This window comes from Centrocercus urophasianus, unplaced genomic scaffold, assembly GCF_019232065.1.
Source record: "Centrocercus urophasianus isolate 14NV4802_14NV808 unplaced genomic scaffold, USGS_Curo_1.0 seq_11, whole genome shotgun sequence".
NCBI lineage: Eukaryota > Metazoa > Chordata > Aves > Galliformes > Phasianidae > Centrocercus > Centrocercus urophasianus.
The window spans coordinates 1,486,562-1,499,637 of NW_024884253.1; the positions used below are offsets into that span (position 1 = coordinate 1,486,562).

General features: G+C 44.0%; 1 protein-coding gene across 8 annotated transcripts in view; it reads left to right on the forward strand.

Moving 5' to 3' along the window:
• The first annotated feature begins 3,356 nt into the window (after positions 1-3,356).
• Positions 3,357-13,076, forward strand: part of TSNARE1 (t-SNARE domain containing 1) — a 461,403-nt gene continuing 451,683 nt past the window's right edge. For 6 of the 8 annotated variants that reach the window (XM_042836518.1, XM_042836494.1, XM_042836540.1 and 3 more), the window contains exon 1: positions 3,357-3,404. The gene's annotated coding sequence lies outside the window, so the exon portion shown is untranslated. Of the gene's footprint in view, positions 3,405-3,600; positions 3,698-9,303; positions 9,367-13,076 lie in introns of those variants that run through there. The other 2 variants (XM_042836504.1, XM_042836512.1) reach the window with 2 other exon arrangements.

The following is a 13,076-nucleotide window of genomic DNA, read 5'->3' on the forward strand; positions in this document are numbered from 1 at the left end:
TGTTCCAGTGCTTCTTGCAGTTGACTGGTTTGGTATATAACACATTTGAATGAAAAGCAGCATTTTTATCAAAGTAAAAAACCAACACTTTCAGCTGTTCAATTGTCCAATTAATCCAGGATTGAAAACTTAAGTGGTACTGAAACACAGCTATATTTTGTCTGGTTGTCTTCAGAAAAGCTATAATTCCTATACAAGTACTGTGGATAATGCAGAAATAACAGCAAAGGGAGGCAGTAGTCTGGAAAGAGGAGAAAAGAGAACGCTTCTCCTTGAGATCTGCTAAGAAGCTGGAGCAAATGGAGAAAGGAACCTCTGAAAAGAAGCATTTTTGGACAAGAGCGGAAGATTCCCTAGGCACGAGAGGATGACAAAACTATACTACAATATAGTTCCTAGATTATTCTAAAATCTGGAGGAATCGACTTGTACATACCTCAGACAAGTATTTAGGGTGTGTTCTTCATGTTGTTATAATAAGTTGCTCCTAATTCTTCCTTTAATGCTGTGGTAGACATTTCGGCTGTCAAGTTTATATGGCTACTGGGAAGGACTCAACAACTGTGGTTGAATGCGATAAATTAAGTAGTAATTAAAGCCTTCCTGTGATACGCCATTTAATTACCCTCTCTTTTCCTGCACATACCAACATTTTTCAGCAAATCCAAAACAACAGAAAATTAATAGTAGCTTTGATTTTATGAGAAGCAACGTTAGGACCACAAAACAAATGATATCTTGGGAGACCCAAATGCCAATTCCTTATTCTTCATGGAAGTTATTCTTTGTACTCCCACAGCCTGTGAGGAAGCTATGTAGAATTTATTGAGAATGAAAGCCCACTGGTTATATATAAGAATATAATACGATCTAGAAAAAATTTACATTTGTTCCTCTGTTTTTCTTACATTATAACTTAATAGAAGATACACTGTTCTTTTAATATTCCCAAAGATATTTGGCCATTGTAGATTTATCATTTTCTATTAAATCCTTGATAACATTTTCATAAAAACATGACTTGCTTTATCATACATCAAACAAAGAAACTCATCAGATGATATTAAAAAAATGACAGTGGCAGTTGATTAAGAGCCAGGAGGTATTATTAAAGCAAAACTGAATAAACACAGTCCAGGAAAAAGTGATCCAGAGAACATGAGGATAACCTTTCTACAAATGCTTTAATAGTATAGCTCTGGAAAGGTTCTGATTTAAGGTGATTCACAAAACAAACTTGTGAGTCAAAAGGAAACACCTTTCACATACCGGAAGGAATTCCTGAAGACACAGCCATCTAACTGGATGACAGTCTCACTGTCAATCCCTTATTGCTATGGGATGGAAAAAAAAGCTGTTAATTTTTTTCTGAGTTCAAGGGAGCAGATGACCTCCAAGGGTTCCTTTCCAACTCAAACTATTCTACAATTCTATTCAGTGATTCTATGAAAACTATTAACGACAGATGAATAAGCAAGTGGTGATAACAAGGACCAAGCCTAATGCACACAAAACGATTGCACACAAAGCCCAAAGTCCTCGGAAAAAAAATATCCCGAGAGATACGTGGTATTACTTTTGTATGAATAACACGCTTATTGATTAAGCAGTATTTCTCCAAAATGCAAAACAAGCAAGATGTAGAGACTGCAAACCAAAGCACAGTTTCATCCTACTGTAATTGCTATGGTTGTTCTCCCCAAGAATATTTCATCTTTATCTTGTATCAGCACATATTTATATATATTTTTCTTATTTACTTTCACGAGGGTCCCATCAAAAGTAAGTACGACTTGTACTGCAAATTATTGGACTATCCTGAATTTTCATTGGGTTTAAACTGCAATTACTGCTTACTGTAGGATTAACCTGCTCTTCCTCAGTGGCTCAGTACTAACTCCTCCAGCAAGAACCAAATGTGTTGCACATGTAAGTGCAGTCAGGATTTTGCAGATGGCAGGTAGGACAGCTGTATTTCATACTCAGTGCCTTTCTATAGCCCTTTTCCCTCAGGATTTTCTTTTGAGGCCACACAAGTAAATGATTTACCAATGCAGCAAAAGATGGAGAAAAAAAAATTGCTCGGATAATGGTTTGGTGTTGTAAAACCCTTAAGTTTATGGAAGCTTAGGTGGCCCCTCAACCCTTTTAAAACTTTTTTTGGCAAGGCTGTTGGTGCAGAATTACATTTCTGAAAAGGCAGCTGGCTTGTAAACCCCCTGTAAAAATGAATTGTCATTTAAAGGCCTTATCAAGAAAATCCTTGCTTCATAACTCCTTTTGCAAAGCCAACCATTTCCAGCTCACTTAAGTAAAACTGCTGTCGTTTAGCAAATAAAAAGCAATTCCTTACAGGTGCAGTGTGAGCTGGAGCTATTTTCTGGGCCAAAAAATGATCTGTTGTAGCATCATTAATGTTGCCAAAGATCACTAAGATCATGTAGTCCTACCGTCAGCCCATGTCCCTCAATGCCTCACGCACGCTGTTCTTGAACAACACGGATGGGCAGCCTGTTCCAATGCCCCATCACTCATTCTGAGTAGAAATTTATCCTAATATCCAACCTAAACCTCTGTTGGCGCAACTTAAAGCCATTATCACTTATCCTATCAGTGTGATGTGGGAGGAGGGTTGACTCAGGCAGGTGACACCAAGTTGGGAGTGTTGATCTGTCAGAAGGGAGAAAGGCACTACAGAGGGACTGGATAGACTGGGTTGATGGGTCAAGGCAAACTGCATGAGTTTCAACAGGGCTAAGTGTCGGGTCCTGTATTTTGGTCACAACAACCCCAGGCAACCCTACAGGCTTGGGGAGGAGTAAAGCTGCCTGATGGAAAAGGGACCTTGATGTACTGACGGACAGTCGGCTGAATTCGAGCCAGCAGTGTGCCCAGGTGGCACACTGTAACAGTGAAGGTGCAACAAAACACGGCAGAAGACATGAATATCGAGGAACTGACGCAAAAAGGGAGAGCAGCAGGACGGGAGGCTGCAGGGGAAGCCCTGTTTAGTCGCGGGAGGGACGCTGGGAGAATGTGGAAGAGGACGGTGACAGAACGAAGCCAGCTCATAGCTCGGATAGCGCGCAGGCTGCAAGCGCAGCGCTCTGATGCAAAACCCGCTGAGGGGAGAGAGGGTGGGAGACACCGAGGGAAGGTGGGCGGGACAGCGAGAAATGCCTGCCACGCTCCGTTCTGATTGGCCGCTCAGGGGGAAGGAGGCGTGGCGCCGCCTCGCTTTGCCCGCTGGGAGTTGCAGTCCTCTGCGGCACCTGAGGGGCTATGGGAGGGCCGGTGGCGGACTCCGGTGGGCGGAGGCGAGCACGTGGTCAGGGAGGGGCCCCGCGCCCCGCGATCACGTGATGTTTGGGTGCCGGCGGCACGGCGCGGGCGCGCGGCGGCAGGTGAGGGGCACGCGCGGCAGCGGGGCTGTCCCCGCCCCCTCCCCACCCCGGGGGTGTGCGCGACCCCGGGATGGCGGCGGGGGATGCGGGGGGGATAACGTAAGGACGTGCCGGGATGGGGATGTGCAGCGTGGGGACACACGTTGCACAGGGGTGTGTTTTTGAGAGCGGGGCTGGCCTTGCACGCGGAGTGCATGTGTAATTATAGGCTGTTGTTGGCCTTGCACGGGGTTTGGGAGTGTGTTTGTAGCCTGGGAGTAAAGCCAGCGTTGCATGGAGCGTGCATGCACAAGGTGAGGTCTCTGGCTTGCTTTTCCACGTGCACGGCAGGGTTTCTGGTTGTTGCTGCACGGGGCGTGCGTGTGCAAAGCAGGTTCTGTTGTGAAGCGTTTGTGTGTTTGCAAGCTGGGAGCGGGGCTGGCCTTGCACGGGGCGTGCATGTGCAAGCTAGAGACCTATTGGCTGTGCGCAGGATTTATGTTAGCGTTTGCAAGCTAGGAGGAGGAATGGCCTTGTATGGGTGAGGGTGTGCATGTGCAAAGTGTGGCCTGTTGTGCAGAGTTGGTGTGTTTGCATCGTTGGAGCAGGGCTGGCCTTGCAGAAGGTTTGCACGTGCAAGCTAGAGACTTACTGGCTTTGCACACAGTTTACATTTATAGTGCTTGTGAGCTGGGAGGAGCTGTGGGGTTTGCATGTTGAAAATAAGGTCTGAGACTTGCTTTTCACAGGGGCATGCATATACAAAGTAGCATTTATGGCCTGGATTTTGGGTGTTAGCAAGAAGAGAGCATGGCTGGCATTGCACTGGAGGCTTGCATGGGGCCTTGTACAGCCCTGTCTTGCACAGGGCATGCCTTGCACACGGCATGCATGTGCAAAGTAGAGACTTACTGGCCAGGCACAGGGTTTATGCTTGTGTTTGCAACCTGGGAGGGGAGGACTGGCCTTTCATGGGGCATGCATATGCAAAGCAGGATGTGTAGCATGGAGTTTGTATGTTTGCAAGCTCCAGGAAAAGAGCTGACCTTCCACAGGGTGTGCACATGCATACTAGAGACATGTTGGTCTTGCATAGGGTTTCTGCACTTCTGAGCAACTTGAGGACAAGACTGGCCTTGCTTAGGGATATATGCCAAGAGGGACATGAATGCTTCAGTGGCAGCAGCGGGTTCAGCTGGTACTAGGCTCCAAGGCACGTGCAAACCCAGTGCATCTTAGGAAGCCTCTGGGCATGGGTGTTCTTTGTTTTCTTAGCCCATGTGGCTGTGAATCAGCTGCTAGGATGGAAATGTCATTCTCAGACTTGTAAACAAATGTTTTTTTGGGAAAATGCAGGAAGAAGAATAATCATCTCATTGAGCAGAGAAAGTACCGCTTTTGCAGTAGTCCTTGGCCAACTGAACCTTTTTTGTTGCTCTTTGTACTTTAAACTGTATGAAGATAAGTTTAGTCCTAGCTACATGGGACAGCGTTTGGGAAACTGTGTTTCAGTGTCTTTGTGTGCATATCAAAAAAGCAGAAGGCTTTGCAACCTGGAATTGTGTTTTTCTTGTGCCTCAAATGCATGGAATGTACACTGAGAAAGCTTGGTCTGTTTATTTTTTAAATGCATTGTGACATTTGCAGCTTAGGCCGTGTCCTCATGTATTCTGTGCTCCCATACAAGTACCCCCTTGTTTGCAAACTCAGAGATGGCGCGTGTGCACTGTGGGATTGGAGTCCCAAGATTTTGCTTATCAAGTTGGGTAGAAATGTAGGGTTGCATAGAGTTGGGGTATTGGTGTTGCATGGTCTCCTTTATTCATCCAACAGAATCATAGAATTGTTTGAGTTGGAAGGGACCCCTGAAAGTCATCTCTTCCCTGCAATGGGAACAGGTACACCTGCAGCTACATCAGGTTGCTCAGAGCTCTGTCCAGCCTGACCCTGAATGTCTCCAGGCATGGGCCATCCACCACTTCTCTGGGCAACCTGGTCCAGTGACTCACCACTCTTAGTGTGAAAAGAACTCCTTCCACTCATCTCTAGGTTGGTCTCTGGCTATTCCCAGGGTGCTGATGACGCACTGGTTCGCTTTCTCCAGACATCAAGCAAGCAGGAAATAATATCCACTGCTCACTCCCTTGCTGTTCTGCTTGTGTCTGTTGATGCAAGTGAAAATGAAAAGCACAGATGCCACTAATGTGGCTTAATAGGATGTGGGAGACACTGAGCTCAAGTGTAAATGTAATTGTGCATCCTCTATAATCCTGGCTTCTCAGTTACATCTCCCTGCCTGCTTTCTCTTGACTTGTGTCTAAAATGAGCTTGGAGAAACTTTTTGGTCATGGAGCCTTTGCCTTGCATTTTATAGTATTGTATAATCATATAAATATAGAATATCCCAAATTGGAAGAGACCCACAAGAATCACTGAGCTCAATTCCTGGTTCCAAAGAGGACCACTCAAAATTCAAACCCTGTGTCTGAGAGGGTTGTCCAAATGCTCTTGGACTGTATCCAGTGCTTTGGGGAGCATGTTCCATGCCCACCACCACCGCCTCTGGTGAATTTCTTTTTCCTTATACCGAGCCTGAGCCTCCCGTGTTCCTGATGAAGGGTGGTGGATACACTGGACCATGGAGGTTTGGACATCATCGTCTTGGATAAGTTGCTGAAGCACCTTGTTTTGTGACTGCAGAGATGCCCTGAGGATTAACGTTAGAAATTTGTGTGTTTGGCACCTTCCTAGTGTTGGCCTTTACTTTGCTCGGAGGATTGCAAATGATGCTGAGAGCAAAATTTGTGTGCTGTCCTTGGCTCGTGGCCCAGATTCGTGGGTGGAAAGCGGAGTGTGTGAATGATACAGGGCTATACAGACTCACAGAATCATTAAGGTTGGAAAAGACCACTAAAATCATCCAGTCTAACCATCAACCCATCACCACCATGCTCACTAACCATGGATGATGGAGTTACAATCCATGGAGGTGTTTAAGAAATGTATAGATGTGGCACCGAGGGGTATAGTTTAGTGGCATGGTAGGGTTGTTTGATGGTTGGACTGGATGATTTTAGTGGCCTTTTTTGACCTTAATGATTCTATGATTCCCTGTGATGCCTGTTCTGGAGCAAGAAGTCATTCTTGCGTTTGCACATTGATGTTACAGAAGTTTGCACATTGATGTTACACCACTTAAAATCTAATTAAAACAGAACAAAAAAAAAAAAAAAAGGAAAAGAGGAGGCAAGCTGTAAATGAATGAGTCTGTGCTTCCCCTCGCTTATAAATATATATCAAATGGTATTTTGAATTGCTGATTCTTCTGGGAGTTCAGGGATATTTAAATAGAAAATGGGAAAGGGTAAATAATATCAAGATAAAAATAAAGGCTTTTGATTCCCTGCCTGTGCCATAAATGCATTCTGCTCTATGAAAATTGAAAGAACTTCAAGAAAACTAATTTACTTTTGCTGCTTTTGTCTTTCTTTCTATACTGCAGCTAGATTGATTGGGCAGGTGGCTTTTCCTTGGCTTTTGGTATGTCTTCTGGGGTTGCTGTCAGCATGAGTAATGGTGTAAATCTGTGTCACCTGAGGGCAGGAGGAGCCTTTGCATGTGTTTTGCATAGGGTTGGAGTCATCAGGATGACGCTGCTAGCAGGGATTTCTGTGTCCATGTCTGATGTTGTGCTTGAGACCTTGTGCTTGAATGGGTGCTATGGATGGACGGATATGACCTATAGATGAACAGAGGACTGAGTCCTTCCATGTGGTCTGTGGTGTCTTGCAGAGCAGATGAGTCTGACTCTGGTGGCACTCAAATTTCTTCCAGATATTTAAACGTGAGCGTAATTCACAAAACAAAGCACTGCACAAAGCACAGTGTATTTAAGCTCTGATGCTTGCTCGCATAGGATTGCAGTGCTTCTCCTCCAGCAGCATCCCCAGCCCTTCAAACTGCTGCTTTTTTGCAGCCTACTTTTAGGCTCATGCATTTACCCCAAGCCTGGTTACATGCTTGGATTGATGCTGACAAAGCAACGTTACAGAGATGAAGGATGCTCATGCCTGTTGCTTGAAGTTGAGTGCCCATAAAACTACGTATGAAATGAATGCTACAGCTCTGGTTGGAAGCACATGCCGTGCTTAGGAATCCTGGTATATTTTGCTGCTTGTCTTGCAAATGCTGGCAAGCAAAAGGTTGTGAAGAACTTCTAGCCCTTTATCTTACATTTTAAAGGAAACTGTCTGGGCTAATCCATTTCACATAGACTTCTGTTTGCCATGTGAGATGAGTCTCAGGTATGATACGAGGGAACTGCCAACCTTTTAATAGATGCTTTGGAAAGAAAACATTTGAGCAACTTGCTGAGGAGCTGTGTGGTAGAGTGTATATATAAAGCCATGAATGCTATTTTTTTCCTTTTTTCCTTTTTTTTTTTTCCTTCCAGAAAAGCCTTTTTATTTACCACTCACATGTGACAACTCATGACTGTTACCACAGTTAGCATTCGTTGGTGCTCATGTGCCTTCAAATTGGGAGAAAATGCAGTTTTTTGTGTCTGTTTGTAGAAGACAACGTACTGTCTCACTAGCATTGCAAGCAGTGCAGTGGTAGCTTCAGATATGGGTAAAACTTGCAGGAGGGAAAATGTGGGCAGAGTTTGATGGCTGTTGGGTACAAAGCATCATCTGAGACTTTCATGGGGGGGGAAAGTGTTGGTATGTAGGAAAGCTGTTGCGAGTGCCATTGCTAGAGGTTGGAGATGATAGAGGTGGTGTTTTTTTTTCTTTTTCTTTCTTTTTTTTTTTTTTTAAATGAAGCATTTTCAGTGTGAGTGAGCAATTTTCCCTCCCTGGTGTTATTCACAGAATGCCACATAACATCCAGATTCCCTCCTTGAGTGTAGTCAGCAGATAACCAGCACTGAAATTTTCAGTGTGTATAATTTGTTCAGAAAACACATCAGCAGCAAAAAAAGAGGACTTTTTTTTCATCAATATGAGCGGTGGCCACAGCTAACTGTAGATAACTGCAAGTCCATTGAAGCTGAATTATTACCAAATGCTTTGCAGCATCTCTACCCACCAAACATGGCTCTCCTTATCCCATCTTGGAGGTTTTGTTATGCTCTGTATTTTTCTAACTTCTTTGACAAGAGAAACACTGCTGTGCATCAGCTTGGCGATGGGAAGGTGAGATGAGGCTGCAGGAGCTATGCTGAATTGTTGTACGTGGTTGATTTTCTTCATTTGCTATTTATTGCACTTCCATCTGCCTGGCACTGGGGCCTGCAGTCAGCTGTTGAGTTTGTGTAGTTTTAGTGTTGTTTCTCTTGGGGCATGCCATTCCCGAAGTGTGGATTCGATTTGTTGAGAGGGAGTAACGCTGACTGTTTGCTTACATTGCTAGATGGGCAATGGGAATCTTTTATATCCCTCCATTGATTTACAAATAGAGAATCATCTGAACTGGGCAAGACCTTCAAGATTAAGTCCAACCATCAACCTGATCTAACAAGTCCTATTACTAAACCATGTCAGTGCTACATCCACGCATCCCTTAAATACCCCTACGGATGGGGACTGCACCATTTTACTGGCCACTCTGCCCCAGTGCTTGGCAGCCCTCGTCATGAAGAAATTCTTCCTGATATCCAATCTAAGCCTCCCCTGATGTAACTTGAGGCCATTTCCTTGTGAGTGAGGAGGAAAAAGAGATTGACTCCTGCCTTGCTTCTGTCTGTCTTGTGTGCTGAGATGAGAGTTTCAGACCATTATGGGCTGGCTTAGAGACCATGTGAAATGACCTTTTTGCAGTGGATCTTTATTAATGAGAAACCATTAAAGAAAAATACGTTAATTGCTATAATAGCCTGAAATTAACTCTGAATTGTGCTTTATATTCCCAGGTGGCAAAAGAAAATACCCATGTTATTGTATGAGAGCAGTGCTATGCATTAAGGTGTAGATTTATCTAGGTATGTGTTTAAATTTTTATTTCTTTTCACATCTTCCATCTTGCTGCATCCTTCTGTTGGAACCTGGATATCTTCAGCTGTTCATGGAGTCATAGAATGGGTTGGATTGGAAGAGACCTTAAGCATAGTCTTGTTCCAATTCCCTGTTATGGGGAAGGACATTTCCCACTACACCAGGTGGCCAAAGCCTCATCCAACCTGTCCTTGAGCACCTCCAGGTTGGAGCATCCTAGGCTTCTCTGGGTAGCCTGTTCCAGCATCTCACCATCTTCGCAGTGAAGAGTTTCTTACTCCAAAGCCTAATGAAGTAAGAGCTAATCTTTTATGCAGCTTTGCCTTTCTATTCACCGTAAAGCAATTGATTCATGTTCCCTTGTGACACTGTATGCTTCCTAGACTCTCCTCAGACCCTCTCAACTTTTAAAATACCTGATTTATACACGTTTCACCGTACCACTAAAGAGCTGGATGTGCAATTCATCTTTCCCAAATGTTTTGATGTCTTCTGTCTGTTTGATATATTGCCAGAAGATCTCTTACCTGCCTGTTGTTGGTGATGAGACCCCAACATCAGTCCCATCAAACATCCTGCTGCAGGCACTGACAGGAGCAGATGTTTAGAGAATGAATTGGAGAAATTAAGTATGTATAAGTACGTATAATATTATATGAACTGTTATATAACAGTTTGCCCAAGTTGGTGGTGGAGTCACCATCCCTGGGGGTGTTTAAGTAGAGGGTAGATGTAGTACTTAGGGCAGTATTGGTGGTAGGTTGGATTAGATGGTCTTAGAGGTCTTTTCCAACCTCAGTGATTCTGTGATAATTAAATAATATATATGTTTCTCATATGTAAATATACTGTATCAGGTTTTTTGTTTTTTTTTTTTTGCTTGGGAATGGAGCACTGTGCTATTAGTCTGGTCAGTGGATTGGTGCAGTCAAGATCAGCCCATATTGAATAAGCCTACCTTTGATCAAGGGATGTGTGCCCAATTTCTTAATGCTCACCATCCTCTTAGGTACAGTCTCATACAGGTTGTCAAGCTATTTGGATATCTAGCTACAGAAAAAGATTACATTCTTTTACTAAGACCATTCTTACTAATGGTCAGTTAGGAAAAGATGGAAACAACTGTAGAACTTAAAGTTGTGTTGGAGCCACAGCAGATTAGTGGCTCAGTTTCTCAGTGTTATGGACCTTCATCTTCCTTGCAAGTGCCTGAACATGCAAGTAGGTGACCAAATGTGGGCGTCAAAGTCCTGGAAATGCTGTCCTAAGCTTTTGGACATATTTGCTTTAGAGAGCAACTGTGCACTTTGGAAAGACATTTTAAGCATTGACCACACACACACAGCAGGAAAGTTTCTTAGATACGGGTCATTTTTCTAAAAATTTAATGGCTTTCTATCTTAGCAAAGTGCCAAAACTGGTCCCCTTGGAAATGCATCTTAGTGAGTGGTGTAAACAGTGCTGTGAGATTACGGTAAAGTGGGATGCTGTGACAGATGCACTATTGAATCCAAAAAAGCAGATTGACAGTCCCTTTATAGATAGTGTAATATCTCCCTGATTATCATTGCTACAGCTTTGAGTGGATGGATTTATTCTCCTTTGCATCAAACATCGAGCAATGGAAAAGATTTCAGTTTTTTTTTTTCACCTCATGGTAATACTGGCAGTGTAATTATAAAGATACTCCTCTATGTGTGTGGAGAGTTGTTTCTTTTTTCACTTCTTTGCTTAGCTTATTATTCTGACATATGTATTTGTCCTCCTTTGTGCATGCTTGTTTCCTTTTGTGTATAGAGGTATCTCTTGGGCTCCCAGGTTACAGGCTTGCACTTGTCTCATGGTCCAGTTGTGTTGGTCCCCTTTTTTTGATAAGAATATAGTATAATCCTAGGTTTGGAAACAAAGCTGCTCGTGTTGGAAGAGATCTTTAAAGATTATCTGGTCCAACTCCCCTGCCATGAGATGGACATGGACAGCTAGATAAGGATACTCAGAGCCCCATGCAGCCTGACCTTGAATGTCTCCAGGATGGAATGCAGAAAGCAGCCTCTTCTTGACTCACTTGACTCCTGTTTCCTTGCACTTCTTGACTTCTTCCATTCCTGTTGCCCATGTAAGACTAAAGGAACTTTTGCCTTTTCCCTGGTGGTTAATTTCTGACTTGACATGCTGACTTCTTGGGATGCAACTTGCCTGTGAGTGTGAGAGCTCAGGTTTTGCTGCTTTTCTCTGCTGGCAGAAGAGTGAACGTGAGTATAAAGCCATGGTTTTTGAAAGCAAGTTTCTTCTTGAAACCTCTGGTGTTTGATGGGTTGAGATGGTAATTGACTCCTTGGAAATAGTTGGTAGCTTTCAGGATGAGGTGAAGGATGTGTTTGATCCTTATTTTACATGCAAATGGAGTCGCTCTGATATCTCCTTCTCCTTCAGGTTCTGTCCTTCTTTCATTGCTCATGTGGTCCAAAGGCAGATGATCTTCACTGTCATTTAAGGGCTTGGTGAACCTCATCTTAGAGCCCATGTGGTTGAGTGAGGCGAGGTTTTCTGGCGTTACATTGTGTGCCTTTCCATTCCTTGCCTTCCTGGTCTGTCTGATGCTGGTTATTTTGTCTTCACACCAGTTTGCAAAGTTGCTCTTGTAAACAGACGGGGGTGACCTTGGACTTGCTCATTTGGTAGCTGGGCTCTGATGTGCATCTCGTAAATAACTCTGTTGTTCGGTTTCATTGCCTGGACCTGTTTATGCCTTGCCAAAAATAATTACTACCTCTGAGCCTGGGCTTTGCTGGGCAAGCAGGAGGAGGGCATAGAAAAACCTTCAACTGTTGTTTTTTTGCCTGCTTTCATCAGTGCAGTGCTGCCAGCAGGGACCAGGAGCTCCCTTTTGGGGCATGAATCAGGCAGTGCTCACGTTCAACCAGCACTGCTTGTATTCTGCACACGACTTTCCGCTCTTCAGAGTCATCTTAAATTCACATCCCCAGTGATGCCTCCCTTGCCTGCTTTCCTTTATTACCTCTCAATTTGTTTTTCCAAGTATGTCCTGTGCTCAGATAAGTATCTTCTGCTCTCTGTTGTTGCAAAACCAACTCCACCTGCAGTCCTCCTCCTCCAGCTGCCGGGTGCATTCATCCTCCTTCCAGAGGTGCTTTCTGGTTTTCAGCAGATTTTATTGAGCACGTTGGTTCTTCCAAGCATATCCTCAAAAGGTGGAGGGATACCATTGCTCTTGCTTTGCATCTGAGCCAGTGTTAGCTGTGGTCATGTGTGGAGCTGGTGGGGAAGGCGGGTATTTTTAGTGTGTGCTTCTGTGCACTCCTTGAGGGTCCGCCTACAGCTGAGTATTAAAATAATAGCAGGGACATTGGGTAATCTTTGCAGCAAAATGTTGATATGCAAATTGCCATCTCAAGAGCAAACCTCAAGGCGAGTTTGGCAATGCACACAGAGCTCTGGAGCAGTGTGTTTTGAATACAGATTGCAGCTAGGGATTTCACCCAGAGGGCATACTCCTCTCATTTATTCTGAATCTTAGTAAGGCCAGGAATTCAGTGTTGGAAGCCAACAGAGTGAAACGTGTGCACCTTTAAAAAGGTAATAGATCAGTGCTGGTGAAACAAAATGTAACGTCACCTCTGTAACTTGAATTTCCAAGGTTGCAGGAGCAGTAAATTCAGTTGTGTTTCATTTGCTT